The sequence below is a fragment of the Podarcis gaigeae genome (assembly GCF_964106915.1).
Source record: "Podarcis gaigeae genome assembly, chromosome: 6".
In the NCBI taxonomy this organism is placed as follows: Eukaryota; Metazoa; Chordata; class Lepidosauria; order Squamata; family Lacertidae; genus Podarcis; species Podarcis gaigeae.
The window spans coordinates 36,671,401-36,680,020 of NC_139682.1; positions in this window are offsets into that span (position 1 = coordinate 36,671,401).

Below are 8,620 nucleotides of genomic sequence, written 5' to 3' on the forward strand. Positions count from 1 at the left end.
ATTTGCATTAAAGGCAATATAGCTTCCAGCCTTTTATTTTGATCATTTATCTGTTAGCTTAAAGCAGACATTACTTGATAATTCAATCACGGGCAGAAAAGGCTAAAAAGTGGCTAATATACAGAAATAACTTTCTCAATGAAAAGTGGGTGGGAGAAAAAACATAATTAGATCTGAAATGGGGATTGATATCAAGACTGGGAATTTATGTGTATGAAAATAATTTAGCGTTAATGATGGAAAGGGTACATCTGTGACTCTTGAAGGCATAGAAAAATATTTCTTTGGGATATAATACCTTCATAGTTAGAGATTTAAGAATAATTTTGCTAACTGAGTAGGTTATTGCTTAACTCATTTGATAAAGGTAAATATCCCCCCTCAAAAACAACAACTCTTCAAGTAAGGTTGTGTTCAGACTCTTGTTTACTGTGTACTCACTGCATTTCCCTAGTGCTTGGTTTTTAATCTGAGGTCACACAATGTTATCCAACGTATCTTGTACTTCATTATAGAATACTACTGTTAGATGTGTTGCTTCTCAAACCAGTTCAACATGGATTGGAGTCCTTAAGCCATCCCCAATTTACCTCTAGGCAAGGCATTGACACTTTAGCATCCCTGCCCATCAATACCCCTTAGTAGTGGGTATACAAACAAAAATAATTTTGACACTAATGAAGCAGTGCTGATGTGAACAACTAGGGGAGAAAGAGCTGTAAAACACATTGAAAAAACAACCTCACTGAACTCTAAGGGTGGAAATATGGACACACCCTAAGTTTTTTTTTGTTTTTGCTTCACTACATACAGTTAATCTTCATGTAAAGGTAAAGGTAAAGGGACCCCTGAACATTAGGTCCAGTCATGACCAACTCTGGGTTGCGGCACACATCCCGCTTTTACTGGCCGAGGGAGCCAGCATACAGCTTCCGGGTCATGTGGCCAGCATGACTAAGCCACTTCTGGCGAACCAGAGCAGCACACAGAAACGCCGTTTACCTTCCCGCTGGAGCGGTACCTATTTATCTACTTGCACTTCGTGCTTTTGAACTGCTGGTACTTTGGTTCTCAAACTTAATCCATTCTGGAAGTCTGTTCCAAAACCAAAGCATTCCAAAACCAAGGCACTTTCCCATAGAAAGTAATGCAAAATGGATTAATCCGTTCCAGACTTTTAAAAGCAACCCCTAAAACAATAATTTAACACGAATTTTACTATCTAACGAGACCATTGATCCATAAAATGAAAGCAATAAACAATGTACTGCAGTCACACAATCAATCCATCAGTAGCTGAACTGGGTTCCACACAGCCACAAAAACAAAACAAAGAAGCCACAAAAACAAAAATGCAAAATAAATAGCAAAAACAGACAGACCTCAGCATAACACTCAAAACGGAAGTGTGGCACTCAAATCAGAAGCTTAACACTCAAAGTGGAGCATGTTCAGCTTCCGAAAAAAGTTCTCAAACCAGAACACTTACTTCCAGGTTTGAAGTGTTTGGGTTCCAAGTTGTTTGAGTGCCAAGGCGTTTGAGAATCAAGGTACCACTGTAAAGGCAGTTGTTGTCTGATCTATTTGTATGTGCCCTTGGTGGAAAAATTAGTTGCACCATTTTTCAGACATAACAATCTACATACACATTTACCTACATGAATATTATTTCTCCATTTAGGGAAAATGCAGCTGGCTCTCAGATGCCATGGTTAAACAGGAACATGACGATTAATGGATCATGAAAAGGAGATGATGTCAGTACCGTATACAACATAACGGACATAATCCAGCCCAAGCTTATTGATTTCATTGCAGGAGTGCTTAGTTTTGGTTACATTATGCCCAATCACTCAGACTGGAACTCTGGGAGCAGCAATTTAATTGAATATTAAAAAGCACTTTGTTTTTGACAAGTATATTGGATTAGTTCAAAGTCGCGTTCAGGTTTGTGAGCTCAGTTGTTTACAGAATTCACAGCATGTTACATTAACTTTTTAAATGTCAGAAGGCATAACATCAATTTTCATTCATTTGTTTGGCATTGAATAGCGTGTGCTTAACTATATTGCACACTGCCTAGTACTCAACTAATTTGAGTGCATTGGAAACCATTGGTTTATCCTCAGTTGGTCTGCAGGGAATTCTCTTTGGGAACACAAATGACAGAGACTTGCAAGAAAGCAAAGCTCAGCAACCTGTAGTAATGGAAACATATGATGCCAACGTTTCACATTTCACCATCGCTGCTCTGCATTGTCTTCCTCTGCTGGGAAAGCACATCATGACAGTGTATCAGTTGCTTCCAGAACTACATGTTACCAAGAGAGGATGGGACACTTGACATGAGGTTGCCATTTTGGACATCAATACTTTGACCGGCATCATGTTTAGTTCCACCGTTTCTTGGATTATATTAAAGAGAGGATGAAATTCCCAAATGTTTCTGAATATTTATTCAAACTAAACATTTCTTTGGTACTGGGGCCAGCAGCTATATATATCTATTTTCCCTCAACTTAATTATAATCAAAGGGACAGGCGATCCTTATTGGGAAGGCAGTGAACAGAGAAGGGAGAATTATCAGCCCCATTGGGTAGTTGTTTTTTATGGCTTCTAGTCAGGTTGTGTGTGTGCGCGCGCAGACACACACACACACACACACATGTAGCTCTCTCTAAACTGGGGAGGTGGAGACTAATGAAAATATTAGCCTCCCCATGCTATCTTCTGAGTAAGAAATAAACTACTTGCATAGCTACATGTTCTACACCTAGTGAAAGTTTAAAGGTAAAGGTAAAGGTACCCCTGCCCGTACGGGCCAGTCTTGCCAGACTCTGGGGTTGGTGTGCCCATCTCACTCAAGAGGCCGGGGGCCAGCGCTGTCCGGAGACACTTCCGGGTCACGTGGCCAGCGTGACATCGCCGCTCTGGCCAGAGCCAGAGCCAGAGCCAGAGCCGCACACGGAAACGCCGTTTACCTTCCCGCCAGTAAGCGGTCCCTATTTATCTACTTGCACCCAGGGGTGCTTTCGAGCTGCTAGGTTGGCAGGCGCTGGGACCGAACGACGGGAGCGCACCCCGCCGCAGGGATTCGAACCGCCGACCTTTCGATCGGCAAGCCCTAGGCGCTGAGGCTTTTACCCACAGCGCCACCTGCGTCCCTAGTGAAAGTTTACCAAGGCCCTAAAAAGTTTCCTTTGCAGACATTCAGATTCTCCCAAGCAAATCTTCCCTCCCTGACTGTTTCTAACCCAATCCTTCCCACCCACCCCCAAAAGAAGCTGGATTCAGAAGTCAGAATTAAGTGTGGCAGTGCTCATCAAAATGATTCTTATTTTGTAACTTCATACACAGATTTTTAAAAGTCTTGCTTTCCACACCTGCACTCCATTACTTCACACCAGCACAAGGCAAATCAATTGTGCACTAAAATTGTATATCCTTCTTTGCGTTCCTCAGGAAATGCTGAAGTCGGATAACCACAGCAGATTTCTTTCTTTTTTTCTTTTTAAAGGAAAACTACAATTTAAAAGAAGTTAAGAAAACACAACAAAAGCAGCAATGCATTCACAAAAACTGCCAGGGGCTTGATGGGGGGGGGGATGTTTTCCATTATTTTTATTATTATTTCATTTCATTTATGAAACGTTTCCTGTTAAGCATCTTGAAGCGATTTCATAATACAATTAAACATACATGAAACAATTGCATATATGAAAAGTGTTCTACAAGTGCACATTAATAAAAAAAAATCATATATAAAAACAGTCAAAACAATTACACATATAGAAGCATTTTAAAATCCAATATAAATACTGACTGGGAGAAAAAAAAATTCCACTTGGAATACTTGTTGAAAGAAGCATGCTATTTATTTCTGACATGCTACTTATTTTTCTTGGTATCAGGAGAAGCCATAGGAGGAGTTAATTCATCCTATTATAACCCTATTTAATTGCTTTTCTAGTCACAGGGCTGTGACTGTGAAATGAGGAACAAAAGTGTTTGTTTTAGTAAATTTACTTCCAGAAATCAATAGAAATCTGCTTGTAAGGCACCCAGGTTCTTCAGCATGTGACAGCACAGTCTACTTGAAGAGCTACTTTCTTTTTTGGAAATTATTTCTGCTTCCCAGCTTGTAAATTGGATAAATATATTTGACTGATGAACTGGATTTTTCTCCCCCCTGATTAGTATATTGTACTTAATTCTCTGATGAATATTTGCATAGGGGGTTTATTAAATCCCATTAAGACTAATGAATTGTTGTTTGCAAATGATACAGTTGTTTCTAGCTTAATGAACGGTGTATTAATAGCTTAATGAACTGTGTAGTTATAGACTTATAGAAGAGGGTGTTCCTTCCCACAATGAAGATAGATTCAGTTGGGCAGTGGTTTATTGTTGACAATTCCCCTCAATTTGTCTCTGTTTACTTCAAATGCATGAACTGAAATTCAGTCCTTAAACTGAAATGCTGTTTGTGACAAAGTCTAGCGGTGCTTTACAACTCACAGTGGCAGATTTATAAGCACGCACACCATGCACAGAATTAGGGCACCATGTAGATGAGGGGCCCACAGGTTATTATTATATATTGTTATCTGAGAGGATACATTTGAAACATGGCAACACTGAATTCTAGCATTTTAGTTCACTGTGTGGTTTCCACTCTTCATTTCTCTTAAAGGTAAAGGTAAGGTCCAGTCGGGGTTCTGTGCTCATCTCACTCTATAGGCTGAGGGAGCCAGCGTTTGTTCGCAGACAGCTTCCGGGTCATGTGGCCAGCATGACTAAGCAGTTTCTGGCGAACCAAAGCCGTTTACCTTCCCGCCAGAGCGGTACCTATTTATCTACTTGCACTTTGATGTGCTTTCGAACTGCTAGGTGGTCAGGAGCAGGGACCGAGCAACGGGAGCTCACCCCATCGCAGGGATTTGAACCGCCAACATTCTGATCGGCAAGCCCTAGGCTCTGTGGTTTAGACCACAGCACCACCCGCACCCTTTTTCATTTCTCTTACTTCCTGATTAATGTCAGTTCATTAGGACAGCAATGGCTTAGTACAGGCATAGGTAAACTCGGCCCTCCAGATGTTTTGAGACTACAACTCCCATCATCCCTTACCACTGGTCCTGTTAGCTAGGGATGATGGGAGTTGTTGTCCCAAAACATCTGAAGGGCCGAGTTTGCCTATGCCTAACTTAGCCCTACAATGTGAAATGTCAAGCAAGTTATTGTTTTTTAAGTTCCACCTCAAATCTCAAAGCCTCACTCTTTCCTGCCCCACAGATACTTCCACAATCTATCTCAATTTAGAGAGGCTCTGAGATACATTTCCATCCCTCTCCCATTCTCTGTGAACCATGAAACCAACCTCAGTTGAAAGTGAGTCTCCATGTTGGAAAACAACAAAAAACCCAGTGTAAACCCATGTAAATCTGCAAGAAAGGCTGGAATTCAACATCATTGTCTTCCAATCATTCCATCTGCAAAAGCGTTTTACTTGCCAGGTGGAATAATCCCTCCTCTCACTTTCCTCCTGCTGTGCTGTTCTGGGGACTCTCCTGACCTCTGGAGAGCAAATTGTGCAAGTGGAAGTCCTTGTGCATTCCACTTCCACTGAAGGGGCTGGTTAAGTGAATCTAGCCCCAAGTATTAAATCGAATACAATAAATCACCATCTGTTTAACAACAAAACCTGTGTTGTTGAATCTGTCAGTCGGCCTGGGAAAAAGAAAGGAAGAAAGAAGTTTTCAGCTGGTATATAAAACTGAGTAAGGTCATGTCAGGGAACTGCCATCGGAGCCAGAGCCAGAGGCGGAGGCAAGGCTCCCAAGCGATGCTGGAGAAGGGCCCAGCAGGAAGAGAGGCAGCTCATCCGGTGGGGAAGGAAATCAGCATAACACCAGGGATAAAGGGGGGCAGATGGGGGAATCGGCGAGGGGGCTCCAGGACTCCTCGCCGGAGACCAGCGGGGAGAGCACGGGTCCTCCGCTGCCCACACCCACCCTGCACAGAAGACTTCCGCGCAGGGAGAGTAGGCGGAGACTTGGCGTCAAAGAACTTCTTTGGTGGAAGAGGTTCAAGAAACGCCCACTGATGGATTCTGCTAGCGACTGAAACAGCCACGAAGTGAAGGGCTGTCCAGACAGAAAAGGTTTAACCAGGCAACCTAGCCAGGAGTGGCGGCAACTTACGCACGAGCAACCCCTATAACCATTACAGGTCAGTAATAATATTTCTCTGTACTGTAATTCATGGGTTTCCCCCCCAGAAAGATTCAGATCTCATTTTGAAAACTGACTCTGTAAAGCAGCATTTACATATCTGCAACTATTGGGGCTAGAGAATAACAGGCAGGAATTGGATTTGAAGAAGAAGAGTTTGGATTTGATATCCTGCCTTTCACTCCCCTTCAGGAGTCTCAAAGCGGCTAACATTCTCCTTTCCCTTCCTCCCCCACAACAAACACTCTGTGAGGTGAGTGGAGCTGAGAGACTTCAGAGAAGTGTGACTGGCCCAAGGTCACCCAGCAGCTGCATGTGGAGGAGCGGAGACACGAACGAATTCAACTGATGATACTTTCATGCTGGAAAATACTGCTTAACTCACTGCCTAATAATAATAATAATAATAATAATAATAATAATAATAATAATAATAATAATAAATAAATAAATAAATAAATAAATAAATAAATAATAAATAATAATAATAAATAAATAATAATTAATAATAATAATTGATAATAATAATTGATAATAATAATAATAATAATAATAATAATAATTTATTATATTATTATTCCGACCAAAGATTAAAAATACATTAAAACATCAGACATTAAGAACTTCCCTAAACAGGGCTGCCTTCAGATGTCTTCTAAATGTCAGATAGTTGTTTATTTCCTTGACATCTGATGGGAGTGCGTTCCACAGGGTGGGGGCCACTGCCAAGAAGGCCCTCTGCTTGGTTCCCTGTAACTTGGCTTCTTGCAGTGAGGGAACTGCCATTAAAGGTACAGCGGCTCTGTTAAGAAAGAGAAACAAGGTGGCAACTTAGCTCGTGGCCATTTGCTTTGTGTTGAGGTTTGGTGCTTGTTCTGTCAAAGGGCAGAGATTCTTTCTGGATTCAGAGCAGAATGAACATGCAAGTGTGGTGAAGGCTAAATGTTTTATTAAACAGTCCTAAGTCACAAAGCATTGCCATTCTCTTAGTGCCCTCTGGTTGCTTGGCAGCTATATGCAAGGCTTTCCAGACAGTGCTGTGTTCTGGCCAAGTTCCAAGTCCAGAAGTCAAATACACACATGTTACTGACTTGGGTTTCAGCCATTAGATGGATGTAATATAATCACAATGCTTTGTAGTTTTCTTCAGGCTATTTAATAAAATATTTAGCCTTCATCCCATTGGGTGTTCATGCTGCCCCAAATCCAAAAAGAACCTCTGTCTCTTAGCAGATCATATTTTAAAAACAAAACAAAACAAACCATAGTTTAAGCATTCCAAATAAAAGATACAAATATGCAGCTTACAAAAAATTCTCTGAAAAACAATCCACCACATGTGCTGGTTTTGTCATACATGTGCTACTGCAAAAACAAAGGAACTTAACATTTTCTATACCATTTCTGCCAATGTTAGCTAACAAAATTCATATTTTTTCTTGAGTCACTGTTTTAAAAATGGCCAGAAACATTTACATATTTTTTCTTTAGAACTGGGACAGCTCAACAGCCATAGGCATTCAGTGAAACTGAAGGGTTTTGTTAGGATCTGTTAAATTGTACAAGACCAGGGATATAACATCAGAGAGCACAGATTGGCAAGGTACCTGAGACAGGGACAGGGAACCCATGGCACTCCAGAATCTGTTGGACTAAACTCCCTTGAGTCTTGACTGTTGGCCACATTGATAGAAGCTGGACTCCAACAATATCTGGAGAGCCACAGTTCTCTCATCCCTCAATTCAGACCTCTTCCAAGCGGTTATAAAATATTGCTTTGGCCACTTTCAGCTTGATATCAGGAAGTAAAGAACTGAAAAGATGGAGAACTGTATAAGCCAAAAAGTGGAGCCTGCAGCAAAATGGCTGCAGTATGGAGCCTTTTTGATGATAGTGCATTCCATACTCTTTCCCACCCAGTTTTACACACACACACACAGAGAGAGAGAGAGAGAGAGAGAGAGAGAGAGAGAGAGAGAGACCAACAAGTCAGTCAACACTGGCTTCTTTGTGTCATTTTCTCACTTAGCTTCCTTTTATTTTTAAAATGCTTTTTGTACTTCTGCAAACCTTGGGGTTCCTCTGAACCTGCTGATATCTTCCTCTTGTCTATGGAAGGTCATTTTGGCTTTGAAAGCATAAGGGCACTCGTGACATAATTATCAGTTTCCCTGAAACCGAGTAGCCCTGTTTATAGAACTCTGCCCATGTAGACAGTGTTTGAGCAAACTCTCAGCATCTGCCATTGATCAGAGTGATTTTAATCTAGTAATTAAAATCCAGGAATAAACCCATGTTACCAAGGATAAGAACCTTCTTTCTGACTAAAGAAGCACCATAGGGGTACTCCTGGGGGCATGTAAAACATATCTGCAAACTTTATTTT